Source organism: Citrus sinensis, chromosome 7, assembly GCF_022201045.2.
Source record: "Citrus sinensis cultivar Valencia sweet orange chromosome 7, DVS_A1.0, whole genome shotgun sequence".
Lineage (NCBI taxonomy): Eukaryota > Viridiplantae > Streptophyta > Magnoliopsida > Sapindales > Rutaceae > Citrus > Citrus sinensis.
Genome location: NC_068562.1, coordinates 21,677,694 through 21,693,336, shown reverse-complemented (window position 1 = coordinate 21,693,336; position 15,643 = coordinate 21,677,694). Strand labels below are relative to the sequence as shown.

The 15,643-nt window shown below is 31.6% G+C and overlaps 1 non-coding gene across 1 annotated transcript; it reads right to left on the bottom strand.

Moving 5' to 3' along the window:
• Nucleotides 1–15,225: 15,225 nt before the first annotated feature.
• Nucleotides 15,226–15,329, bottom strand: LOC127898966 (small nucleolar RNA R71). Its single transcript, XR_008050734.1, has one exon. It is a non-coding gene; the product is annotated as a small nucleolar RNA R71 (small nucleolar RNA).
• Nucleotides 15,330–15,643: the final 314 nt, after the last annotated feature.

Here is a 15,643-nt window from a genome sequence, read left to right as displayed (position 1 = left end):
AATTGAACCTTTGTGGACCAAATTAAGCTGGCGTCAACAACTTTTATGCTTCTAAGTAATCAACAGAAATTGCATGCACCATTGAACACTCATGTGTACTATTGGAATAATGATTTCTGTCTTGACAATAAACCTTATTTATAGCTAGCTGTTTAATTTTTTTTTTAATCAAACTCTTATGGGCTAATTAATAAAGTCATTCTGGAACAATTAGTGTATCTTTGTGTAATCCTTAGGCACAATTTTTTACAAAGAGGATAGCTCTTTATATCTAACATATTTTAATTATTTCATACTCCAGTTTATTAGGATAAAAGTATATATACTGTCATGAAAGTTTTCAATTAGGTACACATTCATGATGTCCATATTAATATGAATTATGACCATGAACCCAAATTATCCCTTTCTCTGTAGTTGAAATTTGCTTTGTTGTTGAAAGTCCCAGAAATACTGCCATTATTCGTCCAGCTCTAGCACAATGTTGATCACTAGATCACATGCTATTTGGATAGGAGGAGCTCAACTTTATTGATGCTTGTGGGTCAGCATTTCACACAATACGTGTGTGTGTGTACATACATATTACCCTTTTCAGCATAAAGATGCACAAGTATGTGGAAATTAAGTAGCATTTGAAGTATAGACTGATTCCAGGCCAGCGTGTAGCAAACTCAGCAGACTCAAACAGATGACAATCCAGGAAAGAAACTGAACTATTTCTTATTAAGAGTTCTAGAATTGAAAGCAACAAAATACAGACACAAAACATGGTAACAGAAAAATCAAATCTCATGTGATATATTTATTTTCTGAGAATCAGAAAACAGACTCCAATATTTTAAGGAAGAAACTGAAACGAAAGCAAACATCAAATTAAATGGACGTTATTGTTTTCTTTTGTGATCGAAAGGGTTTAAACTCTAACATCAAATTTCATGGTGGTTAATCAAGAGCTCTTGTGCGTGACTGCAGCTCATGTGCTACATATCAATTAGTCTCTGGTGTTATTAATCATTTCTGCTGAATAACAAGCTATATATTCTTCAATTATCTAAAAATTCAAAAGTTACTGCAAAATAAACTTTAGAAAGAAATTCAAAATATTATTAGCAAGACAGAAGTGAAAGCTGGAACAAAAGAGTAGACAATAATTCGTTGAACCACGAAAACCGAAATATGAGGCCTGATCATGTGACTTTCCCAGAAGCCAAAAGCATATATGAATTTAAGAAAGAAGAATTGAAGAAAATGAAGAGAAAAATCAAAGGAAAGCAATAAAGCAATAGACATGGAAGCAATCAAATGTTAAACATTATATTAATTTATTATTCGGGGCTTTTATCTTCCGTTCCACAATGCATCCTATCCTTAGTCAGTCAAATCCCTATCTTTATCTCTTCTTACTCTCATGAACTTCCTCTTGTGCAGAATCATCCAACTTTTTCAGCTATAAATGAATGCTATGATTCCCGCATCATTTAAAAGACATTATTATAGTGTTTAAAAGTTAAAAAGCTATCAAAATAGCATTTGATCAACAATCTCATGATCATCTAATTCTTGAATAGAGATTTTTCTGAATGAAAAAAAAAACTTCAGCTATTCTAAATTCATCAGATGCTACTTATCTATTAATCAACAAAAAAAATTCATCCTCGTCTTGTAATTTCTCCTCAACAACATCCTTATCTGAAGGTTCATTCTCCTGAACAAGCAAAAACAAATGAACACACTTCATTAGCACTAAAATCGTACTTATACTCAGCAGCTTTATCAAAAAAAAAAAAAATACTTGGCTATTGGCATAAATAATTACTTTACCAAATTAATATCAAATGAAGCATTTGAACTCACTTCATGAATTGCAATACTCTTCTGCTTCTCATCACCTTCTTTTCCAACCTATATTATACCTAACAAAAATGCTTCAATAAAAATAAATTTAGATAACAACTAAAATATTCAACATTTGTAAGAATTATGTTAATATAAATGTACCTCATTGAGTACTGGACATTTGCGTCTATTGTGTCTAGGTAATGAGCAGCACCCACATTTTTTCAAGTTGACAACTTTATTAGCTCTTGCACTAGGAGCACCTTTCGTCTTCACACTTAATGGATCTTTTATAATAATGGCATTTCTCTTCTCATTGGATCATCTATCTCTTTTCTCTTCAAAATTTCCACTCAACTCTATCATCTCAGACTTGAGTTGGGTGATAAGACCCTTTAATTTCAAGTATCTAGCATCTTATCGAGGCATAGTAATAAATCTCATTGAACTCGATACTTAGAGACCCATACCTAATCATTTTTAAAACATCCCTAGATTGATCATCCAATGACTTTAGTAGACATTAAATTACTTTTGCATCTTTACCCCAGCTTCTATTAAACAATGAATCAGGTATCTCATAAAAGATGTAAGGACTTCATCACACAAAACAAATGACAACACGGAATGTTGAATGATTGAAACTCCATGCATTTACACTCAAAATTCTAATCCTTTGGGTGGTACACAACACTCCGCCTCTTATCTACTTGTCCGAATTTAGTCAATTGGTACACTTGCCTATCCAGAACAATCACGCAGGTCGACACCATGATTTGAGCTTCCTTGCGAATCTAATCATGAACCATAAAAAGTAAATTTCGAATGTAAATGCTCTCAACATGCTTCTCTAAGCTTTCAAGATAGGTGTTGGGATTATATGCTCTTTTAAAGCATATTAATTTATTTTATGATTAGTAAAGTATTTGAGATATTTTCAATTGCATAAATATATATTGAATAAGGTCCGTTTAATCATATTATATGTATTTATGTGATCATCATATGGATTCACAGAAGACATAAATACAAGTTATCTTATGATTAAATAAATTTAGTTCGCAGTTGATAAATAGAGTTGGGCGCTCTATTTATATTTAGACTGTAGTAAATTCATTGAATGATTTGTCTTAATCATATATGAATTTACTGATGTAGTTTGACTAGATTGAGTTGGATCGCATATGAGATTTAATTAACCTTGAAATAACTGTCAGACTTATTAAATCTCATAGGCATTGATTTTACTGTAATCTTAATATTGAGTTAATTATGATTTCATGATTGTAATTGTTATTCCATTTGATTTACCAATGGGCACGACACACAATTGTGGTCAAGATTACCCGGTATCTTGGTGGAAGCAATTATGAGTATTAGAGTTATAGATTAACAATATAGAATTTGTACAACACATCTCTTGATGGGTTTTCGGCACTTGATCATAGAATTTTCTGGCCAGAGTGTGTCAACATATTTAGTATGTTGAAAATGATCATGAGAGAAAACCAGTAAGTATCAAGGAATAAGATGTAATTAAATTGATTGGACAGTTGAGATATCGATTTAATTAACGATGTGGTACAAAGGATTATGCAGTGAAGAAATCAATGTGGCTTGGGACGAATTATTATTCGAGCATAAAATTATAGAGGTCAATTCCAATCTTTTAGTGGAGTAGATTTGGAATTAAATAATTGGGCTAGTTTAATTACAGGCCTAATTACTGTATGTTCCCAAATGATCCCCGGGTTAGCTCATTTAATTGACTGCACCACTACTAGATTAATAAGCAAGATAACTAGCTATTTGAGTCAAAAGCTTAAATATATCATTTAGTGGGAGGCTTCATTTAATTAGCTTGTGTGTAAGGGACCTTATGTTATTTTACAATGTGGGTCCCCTATTGAAAAAGCAAGTAACGTGACTTTTGATTTTTATTTATTTGGAGCCTAGGGTTTTCACTAAAGGGAGATATATAAAGGCTTATTTTCTCTAAAGAAAAGCAGCAGCCTTTTTATACAGATCAGAGAAAAAGATTTCTCTCTAATTTTGAGAGAAAATTTTTCTTGTGCTAGTTGCTTTAGTGGTGAAAAAGGCGCCCACATGTCAAGTGCAGATTAAACTTGAGTCATAAACTGGAAGATCATTAGTGACAGTTCGTGATCTAATAAGCGTGGTGATGACGGATCGTGATCTAACAGAAGTGGTGATGACGGATCATGATCTGGGAGCCTAAATCACTTCAGTGGAAAAAACCAAATCGGATTTTCAAGGTACGATTTCTAGATTACAAATTCTTATATATTGTATGAGAGCGATCTTAAAAGGTTTTATAAAAAAAATTTTAAAAAAAAACTGATTTTCCCCAACAATAGGTACTCATCAAAGAACTAGAATGTTTTGTTTTAAATGCTTACTTCAATTCTTTGTATCTTGTGTGTGACAAGGCTCATTCAACTTTTCGAACAAATTCTTACAACTTTAACTTTTGTTGAAGAAATCTATTCATATATGCATTCATTCCCTCGCATCGTTGTGTAGTATGCATGTCAGCAAAGAAATGACCCCTTAAGAATGTTTCTACCCATCTATGTCATTTTGTATATATTTTGTTCACCCAATCACTATTTTCCAAACCTTCTTCTGTTAACATGAATATTTCTTTTATAATGACTTTGATGATAACAAACTTGATTAAGATTGATTAAGTCCTTAAAAGCTCAAACGTTTTTCGTACATTTTAAATAAATCGCTATTTTGAAATAGTAAAGATTTAAACTTAAATGAAAAATAATTTTATGAAAGTTGGTTTTCAATTTCATGTCCTTATTAAAATACCTTCTGGACACTATCTACAATCCAATATTATGATAATGGCTAACTGATATCAAACGGACTTGGGGATTTAGTTTTTGGACACTGTCGGTGATCCGACATCTTGATAATGGCTAACCGACATCAAACATAATTAAGGATTATCCTCTGGACACTGTTAGTAATCTAACTTCATGATAACGGCTAACCAACATCGAACAACATTGAAGTTTAGCCTCTGGACACTAAAGGCAAATCGACTTCTTGAAAACAGTAAGCCGACATTTTCTTTGCAAGTCACTGGAAGATAACGACGATCCGACATTTCCATAATGGTGATCTGATAATTTGAAAAATCTGTCCAACGGTCACTTGCCCAAGTCAAAATGGTGATTCGACTTCTAGTTAACAATGATCCGACTTCTAGTTAACAATGATCTGACTTCGAGCAGAAAGTTAATAACGACTAGTTTTCAACTCCAACTATAAATAAACTCAATCAAATTCAAATAAGGGTTGATGACAACGTTATCATTGAGCATACAACTTTCATTGAGCTTTAAATTCTTGTATACATCTCATTTACTCACACATTAGAATTTCATTTGTAATCAAACACATTGTGTGTGAGAGATTTATTTTGTAACCTTTTTAAAAATAAAATTGAGATATTATAAGTGTTGGGATACACTTAGGTTAAGAGATTGGAGATAATATCTTATTGTTAAGATTTATTAACACCTTGGAAGTCAATTTTAAATGTGGTTGAAGCCTTGGAGGCTTGTTTAGCGGAATCCTTAAGCTTGGTGAGCTTGGAGGCGTGGACGTAGGCACGATTAGCCGAACCACATAAAAATCAAATGTTTGTTCTCTTTTCCCTTGCTCTTTTATTATTGTGCTTGATTAAATTTATTGTTTTTGTTCTTATTAAGGCAATAGATTAAATTGTTGTGTGGTTTGTTTTGCATAAGCTTTTAAAATCCCAATTCACCTCCCCTTTTGGGTTGCTTAGATAGTATTTCATCTTCCTCCACCATATTCCACCATAATTTATCAAAATTTTCAGGTGTAAGAATTCAAAAATACACTTTGTAAATACTTTTGTGAAATTAGGTTTATTACGTGCATTAGATTATGCATTTCTCTATAGATGCCAAACACACAAATGATGTCGAGCTTCATTAATCACCTTTTTAATCGCCTTCCTGATTGCTCGATCTCCATCAGTCACCATAGAAATTGGCTTTTTATCATTCATAGTAGACAAAAACATTTCCAACACCCACATGTATGTTTCAATCTCATCCACACGTAATGCTCATCCAAAAAAACATGTTGCATAATGATTATTAACTCCCACTAACATGACTAATGGCTAACCATACTCATTTGTCTTATACGTACTACCAAAAGCTAACACATCCCCGAAGAAGTGATAATCTAAATGAGCAATAGCCCAAAACAAGTTTGCAAGTCTATTTTCCTTGTCTACAATGTATTTACAGAAGAAACTTGGATCCATATCGGCTTTTCCTTTTAAGTATGCCAATGCAGATTTTGAATCTGTTTCAAGCATCATAGATCTACGTTCAACATCTAATGAATTATACAAATCCTACAGTGTGAAGCCCACATTGTCATAACCCTCAGCTTGATTGACTAAAAAGTCCATAATTTGACTAGTCGTAATACCAACAGTTTTCATCGCAGTAGCTTGAGCTAGCTCACAATCATTAACTGATCGATGGGATTGAATAAACTTAATCTCATAATCCATTGCCATCTCATGCGAGTGTTTACGAATAAACTGATTAACAACCTAAACACCAAGCTTCTTATTCATCTTCACTCTGAAAAGCAGCTGGACATTGGACTCTCATAATAGCCCTCGATTCCCGAATTCTATATTTCCTTTCAACATACTTTTAGCACGCTCACCTTCCCTATTATAAACCCAACGTCTCATATTGGTTTCGCCATAATTATCATACCTTATATCATTCTTACGAATGTTGAAGCCTATTACTTTTGAGTATTTAATGTAAAAATTCTCAACATTTGTAAGTGTTGCAAACTTATTTCCAATTACACCTTTACTAGTGAGTTGTTGTAGGTGCTTACCATTAAAACAAATGGAACATGAGGAATCATCCGCACTTGGCAGAATAGTTGCCCTAGCCGTTGAAGGAATGTCATATGATGAAGGAATGTCAAACTGCTTCTTTTGAATTTTGGTTGATAACTGCAAAAACGATATTGAACTTTTTGTTATCAGCAAATTTGCATGATTAAACTGTACTGATCTAGAATATATAATATTTCATACTATATTTGGTTGGATAAAAATATGTCTAGTTATAGAGAAATTTTACATAATCCAATTTCAACTTCTTTTCTTAAAAATATTTAGGATTCAATAAATAAATCTCACACCTATCCTCAAACGACACAAGGCAAGACGTTTTCACTTAACTGTTATCAAATAATGAAGACTAATATTACAACTATATATTGCTAGAAAGTTGTATTTGTCATGATTTCAAATAATTTAACGGTTTTCTATTCGAAGTTCTCTACATGAAGATATGCCTTAAAGAATGATGACTACTTAGAACCACTAAAGCAACCAAGTCTATGATTATCAGCCAAATTTCATGATTTAACTGTATTGATCTAGAATATGTAAGATTGCATACTATATCTGCTTGGATAGATAAATGTACCTAGTTATGGAATAAATTTACAAAATGAAATTTGGATTTCTCTTCTTAAAGACATTCATGATTTAGCGCACAAAGGTCTCAACCGTCTTGAAACTACACAATGCTAGAAGTTTATAAATTAACTTATATCCGTTGAAAAGGAATAAAATTACAAACTATATATCTATAGAAAGATTTATTTGTTACGAGTTCAAATAATTTTACGGTTTTCTATTTGAACATTTCCACACGATGATATGGCTTAAAGAATACTGACTGCTCAGAATCACTGAAGCAACCAAGTCTCTGATTATATGCCAAATTTCATGATTTAACTGTATTGATCTAGAACTTATGACATCACATTCTATATATGGTTGGATAGATAAATGTATCTACTTATGGAAGAACTTTACAAAATCAAATTCGAACTTCTCATCTTAGAGATATTCAGGATTTAGTGCACAAAGGTCATAGTTGTCTTCAAACTACACAAGGCCAAGAATTTTTGAATTCAATGATATCAATTCCTCTAGAAACAAATTAGAAGCTATATACCTCCAGAACGCTCTATTTGTTAGAAGTTCAAATAAGTTTACAATGTTCAATTTAAATTTTTCTACATTAAGATATGATTTAAAAAATACTGACTGCTCAGAAGCATTAAAACAACCAACTTAAATGATGTATTAGTTCTTTGTTTCAGCCTCTTTCTCCAAGAAGCAAGACAAGCAGACATCATATTCTCAATTTTCTTATGCTTCTACATGTTTTTTTTTTTTTTTGTATTTTGGACAAATAATCGAACAAGTGTTTGATTTTAAAGCATTGGTCATTACATGGTTACATAGCAAAATCTCCTCGTAACCATCACTTTACTCAACAACAAAATAATCGTAAAAATTCTAAATATCAAATTACAAAGAACATATCCAGTACTAACCTTGTTCATCAATATCCATTGCTTGCTTGTAGTGATAGCTCCCAGATTTATCTTGAACATAATGTTTTTCAAAATCGAAAAACTTGATTAATTGACAAAAAACTCTACTCAAATTTAGTAAGATTGATTGACCAAAAACTCCACTCAAATTTGATCCTTGATGAGATATTGCTTGTTGTTTGCAAATATGAGTTTGAATTGTATTTTGTTGATAGGAATTTATTCTACCAACAATCAAAGTGGTTAACAAGTTGTATTTGTCAAAACAAAACCATCACGATCATGTGGTTGGCTCAATTTCGAGAAATTTCAGTGACCACTCGTATAATTTCAAATACTCTCACAATTTCACTTGAATAACATATTTTTTTTAATTCCACAAAATTTATAGGAACGTTTAAATACATTTTAAAGTTTATTTTACTATGTACCTTACGTCATTCATTATTGGCTTTTCGTTATTTTATTAAGCTGTAATTTTAGGCCAAACATGAAAGGGTTTTAACATTTAATTAATTTGAAAAATCAACGTGAAACTCAAAATTGCTAAAATATTACTTAAATCATATCCTTAATGTTATAAGATAATTCGATTATCATGTAATCAAACTAATTTCAAAATCTATCAATCGGATATAGTCTGTACTGTTGGATTATTTTATTCTAATGCATGGCTGGGGAATAGCCTTCAATTTCTCATGGTATATTTTATTAGTTTACTAGCTTATAAAACCATATGCAAATGTTGAAAATTGGACTATTATATGAAATATCATGTGATATATCTCATTTGACCTTAGATTAATGTATCAAATGCCCATAAAGGATGGTTTACATCATCAGTCTACAAATTAACTTTTATTAATATTTATAGTTCACATATCAATTCATAATACATTAGGGTAAATACAATTTTAATTTCCCACCTATCAATAAATAGGGATAAATAGAAGTATTGAATATGTGTTTGTATGTATATTACTTCATATGTTTTAATAACTATAAGGAAAATCACCTCTACTAATTTTTTCCCATTCCATTTTTTATTATATTTTACCAATTGTCTTTTATAATACTATTTTGTAAAAGAAAGCTAAAATTGACTACTCGAAAATATCTTTATATTTTTTATTACATTTACATTAAAGTTGTAGTACATCATAAATGCTAAGTTTAATTTTCAATAACATAACACCTAAATAAAATCAACATCTTAAGTGTGATGTATGATATAAAATGATATAGTACTTTAAATAGGCTACAAAATTATTAGGGAAAAGACCACCCACGCCTCTAAATTTTATTTAAATGGTCATACAAAACTCCTTAAATTAAAAAATATAATACAAACATAAAATTTTATAAAAAATTTTCAATATTAAAAATTTTATTTTTAACATTTTCATTTTTCATATTCTTTTATTATTAGTTTGTCATATTCTTTTTACTAATATTAAAAGCTATTTGACATACTAATAACATTAAATAAATACCTAACATTCACAATAATTTATAAAATTTATATTATTTTTTACAATATCTTATTTAATTATGTCTATATTAATATCAATCTTAAAATCAATTTTTGGATTAATAGATTTTAGTTAATCTGTCAAGATAGACTAATAATAACTTAATATTAACAAAAATTTTATTGTACACGTTATTTTATCAATCATACTTATTGTAACATTTTATTTGTATCATATGATATTTATTTATTATTTTTATCCTATTGCTATATTTATATTTATTTAGATTTTTTAGTCAAAAGGTATAATAGTCATTTATGAAATTAAGAGGGTCTATGTGACCATTTATGAAACTAAAGGGATCTATATGATTATTTAAGAAAACCTTAGGGGTGTTGGTAGCTTTTTCCTAAATTAATATTAATTCAAAATTTAAAAAATAATATTTACCTGCAACCGGAAAATTACCTACTATATTTTAATTAATTATCTAATTATCCATTATATTAAATGAATGATTCAGATTAAAACTCTTCTATTTAAGGGTCCACACTAATCCCACTATGAATTTTTTAATTTCTTTTACTATAGTATCATTAAAAGAATGATACTATAGTGTTAGTAATTTCTAAAATATATTCGATGTCGATAGTTTCTTTTACTATAGTATTACAAATATTATAACATCATAGTATTAGTAATTAGTTTTACATTCTTTGTGCCAACAGACCATCAGTTGATAAGATTTGATTAAATTTGTTCTTTTTATATTTTTACCAGTAGATAATGTTATTCAAAGTAGTATAAAACTACAACCAACTGCTATTTTAGTTTTTACATTCATTTTATATTACAAATCTAACATATCCAAAAACGCTCATCTTGAAATACATAATATAATTAAACAAGTATCTCAAACACAAGTAATTTATTTCCAAATAGTCACCAATTAATCTATCTCTAACAAATTAGATTATATTCACTCTTCAGTACCCACCTTAACCTTTATTTTTTTCCCACCTACAAGTGTAGCATATAAAATCAATTAGCATGGTACACATATGATAAGTGTTCAACATTTAGAACCAAACATGCTCACATAGCAGATTACCTGATTATTGTAGGCCACAAGTAACTCAGCAACATACGTGGCCCACTCATTGCGAAGTTGCGAAATCTCATCCATAGTATATTCATCAAAGCCCTCAAACTTTAAATCCAAATACTAAAATATCAGTCTATATTACAAACTTTGAAGTAGAACAAAATTTCACTCAATTGCTCAAACATTCTCCAGTAAAAGCATAGTAAAACATAATAAAATAAAAATAAAAAGTCAACTCCAGCAAATTAAAAATGACCAAATTGTTGGATCATAAACTTGATCCAAGATAAAAAAAAATTCAAATCCAAATTAATAAGCTCATCCCATGGAAGGTTCCATGAGTAAGTATGGTTGTGAGGTTTGAATTATTTGTGTTATGTGTGGTAGGTTTGGTAGGTGAAGATGAATGGTTATTAATTTTTTGTAATTTCTTATTTGAATGGTTTAGATTTCTTCTCATGTACTAAAAATACCTCCTTGTGTCATTTGTTGTGCATCAAGTGAAGTAACAAAAATCTCTAAGTTGTAGAGAGTGAAAAAAATAAGAATTGTAGTTGAGGAGTGTTATTGAAGAAATAAAATAATGTATTTTTTTAGTGTTTAATTTGTTGATTCTCCAACAAAGTAGTATTAGAGCTAGTGTTTGATGTTATATATATAGTTGCTTAGCATATCAAATCGAAGATCTCGACAAGAGGAACGCAGCTCCGCAAAAATCAGCCCGATCAGAGACCGAATGCACCCACACTCGCCGCCGAAAGTTTTATGTCCTGAACCTGAGTTGACTCGCTGAGTTGAACCCGCACTAAACCGAACCTAGCTGAGCTGACCATACCAAACCGAGCTGCCCGAGCTGGATTGAGCCAAGTCAATTAAGCTGAACTGTTGATCGTTGACCAATATTGACCATTGACCGAAAGTTGACTCAAGTCCCTCCCAAGGTTTTTCGACGTTCTGAATTCATCAGTGCATTCAAAATCTCTATATTCTTACTCAATTTGTGAATTATGACAAATGGTGGTATGATGTCATTTCAAGTTCCACAATTAAATGGAAGTAAGTTCGACATCTGGAGTATTAAAATGCTTTATTGCTCGAGGGAATCCAAAGCGTGAAACAATGTTGCTTTTCAAAAATCCTATCACCACCTTGTGATCATTGGTTCTACATAAAATGACTTCTACCCATTTCGATACGTAGTCAACAACAACCAATACGTATAAATGGCCAAAAGAATGAGGAAATGGTCCCATGAAGTCGATACCCCATACATAAAAAATCTCAACCACTAAAATTGGATTTAGTGGCATCATATTCCTTCGTGTAATGCTCCTCATTCGTTGACACATATCACATGAAGAGTAAAAAGTGTAAGCATCTCGAAATATAGTTGGCCAATAGAAACCACATTGTAAAACTTTAGTAGCTGTTTTCTTAGCGTTGAAATGACCTCCATAAGCTTGTTCATGGCAGAATGAAAGGATATTTTGAAATTAACTTTCTGTGACACATCGTCTAACAATTTGATATGCACAATATTTGAACAGATAAGGGTCATCCCAAAATAAATTCTTTATTTCTACAAAAAAAATTGGCCTTGTCTTGCTTGGTTCAATGCTCTGGAAGTTGACCTGTAACAAGGTAATTAACTATATCAGTATACCATGGTAATACTTCAACAGTATTGTTCATCTGGAAATGACTCATTTAATGTTAACGGTTCTGTAATTGTGTCAAAATTGAGACGAAAGAGATGGTCAGCCATAACATTTTCTGTGCCCTTCTTATCTTTAAATTTCAAGTCAAATTCCTGTAAAAGTAACACCCAACGAATTAGTCTAGCTTTTGCATCTTTCTTTGTGAGAAGATATTTAAGAGCAGCATGATCTGTGAATACAATTATTTTACAACTAATAAGAAAAGATCGAAATTTCTCTAATGCAAACACTACTGCTAGCATTTCTTTTTCAGTAGTTGAATAATTCAACTGTACATCATTCAATGTCATACTAGTATAGTAAATAACATGGGAAATTCGATCAACTCTTTGTCCTAATACTGCTCATACTGCATAATTAGATGCATCACACATGAGCTCAAATGATAAGTGTTGAGTGTTAGAAAATGCATATTTATAAAGGAGAAAACCGTCATTTTACATTTCAAGTCTTACTAACAACCCTTACTTTTATGTATTTAACATTCTTGTGATTTAATTACGTGTGTTTTATTTTAATTAAGTAATTTATGTATTTTAGGGGCATTATAGTCATTTCACAATAAAGGAGAGATCAGACGGCAAAACGGACATCACTTTTGAACTCAGGACGGTCGAAAACCTTAGGAGGAGCATAAAAGGAAAAATGACACTATTCACATGTACGGTACTATTCACGTATACGGGACTGTATACGTTACTGTTCACGGCACTATTCACATAGACGGATCGATGACGTGACATTGACCGATGATGTGGCATTGACTGATGAGGTGTCATGATTCTGTTGGACTAAAATTCTTATGTACTGTTGATGGTGACGTGGCAGCATATCAGTGGACGAAAAATCTCGCGTACGGTGCATGCATCACACAGGATTATTTTCAACCAAACCGCGTTACTGTTCATCCGGGTCAAACCGCGTTACTATTCAAAGTTGGGTCAAACCGTGTTACTGTTCATCCGCGTGGTCAAACCGTGGACTGTTGACTGATGACGTGGCGCAATCCTGAGCGTCCAAACTGTTTTTAATCCGATGGCCATGATTTACTCCATGTATCTATAAAAAGGGGGCCTCTCCCCCCTAATTTGATATCTCTGAATCCATTTTTGGGATCCATTTTCTGTAATTCCCTCTCCATCTTGTATTTTCTTCGTATTTTAATAAATTTTCATTTTGCCCCTAGTTCAACTATGAGTGGCTAATTTTCTTTCAAGCTTGGGTTGAAGGTGAAGTCTCAACATGTGTCATGGGCTTAATTTGGTAAATTTATTTTCTCTTCCCCTCTAGTTTTTGTGGATGTTTTGACTTCTCGTCGACAAATAATACTAATCTTGTCTAGTACCGCCTTGGTTTCACCGGCCCTCTAGTATAAGGTTATTATTATTTGGCACGATAAGCCCTTAGCACCATATTGATTAGAGCGTGGTTCATGAGGTGTGAATTCCCCCCTCATGATTTAATTGGCATTAATAAGGAATATTTAGCCCATGATGCATGTTGATACGGATCCAGATACCCAAGTACGTCATTTCAATAGAATTCTCTTCAATTTATTCTCACCATTTCAATACCAATTTTAGAATTTATTCTCTCCATTTTAATTTAAGTTTTAGCATATTCCAATCATTTCCACCACAAATCCAATCACCCATTCACAAAATTAATTCTACACAATTAAAATCCACCTCCTTGTGGCATCGACACTCGTCACCATTAATCTATACTACAACAGATTCGTGCGTTTGCGAGTACATTAAAATTTGCACAACAAGTTTTTGGCGCCGTTGCCGGGGAGGTAAGTAATTTTAATTCATAGAATTAATTTTTGTGAATAATTTCTTTTATTTGTTTTCTTGTATTTTTTTTTAATTATTAAAAAAAAATAAATCTACATTTAAAGATTAGTATTTCTTTTCTTTTTCTCTTCTTTAAAATTCTGTAATTTAATTTTCAATTTATTTTTCTTTGTAATTTTTTTTTGTTTATCTTATTAATTTATTTTTAGTTAATTTATTTCACGTATTTGTTTTTGTGTATTTTTATAGAAAGGTTTTAATAGCGCAATAAGGTTAGTATCGTAATTTCTCCCTCTTCTTTATTTTTATTTGTTTTGTTCCCATCTTTATTTTCATTTTATTTGTTTTGCATGCATGGTCGTAGGTCATTATTACCTAATCTTGAACCTATAGACCTTGAATTAGAAAAAACACTTCGCACACAAAAGTACATTAAAAATAAATTTGAAATGGATTTGCAACCACAAGAGAGGCCATTTAAGGACTACTTCAGTCCCTTAGCTAATTTGAGCCCATCATGCATAAGATACCCAAATGTAGCTGCTAGGAGTTTCGAATTAAAACCTAGTGTGCTAAATTGTCTCCCCACATTTTATGGCCTAGAAAATGAGGACCCATATAATCATTTGAATGATTTTCATGCTATTTGTCAAACATTTAAATATGAGAATTTTTCAGATGATGATGTTAAACTTAGATTATTCCCATTTTCTTTAAAGGATAGAGCTCGTTCATGGCTTAATACATTGCCTGCCAATAGCATTGCATCATGGGAACAAATGGTAACAAAATTTTTGAATAAATATTTTCCAATGCATAAAACCAATGCTATTCGCAGGGAAATCTCAGAGTTTACTCAGAGAGAAGACGAACAATTTTTCGAAACATGGGAGCGATTCAATGGGCTACTCTTGAAGTGTCCACATCATGGGTATGAGAAATGGCACCAATGCCAATACTTTTTGGAGGGATTATTGCCGAATGTGCAAGAATGGCTAATGGCAACGAGTAGAGGAGAGCTAATGTCAAAAAGTGCATCAGAGATTTGGGAATTCTTCCAGCGACAAGCAGATAATTCTCAACAACGGAGTCGATCACTCAGGACTACTAGAAGAATTAAGGGAGTAAATGAGGTTCAAATTGGCGAATCAACTTCGGGAATCAAAGAAGTCAAGGAGATGGTTGAAGGTCTTGCTCGACAAATAGCATCGTTATCGACTGCTAAATCAACAGAACCACATGACCATG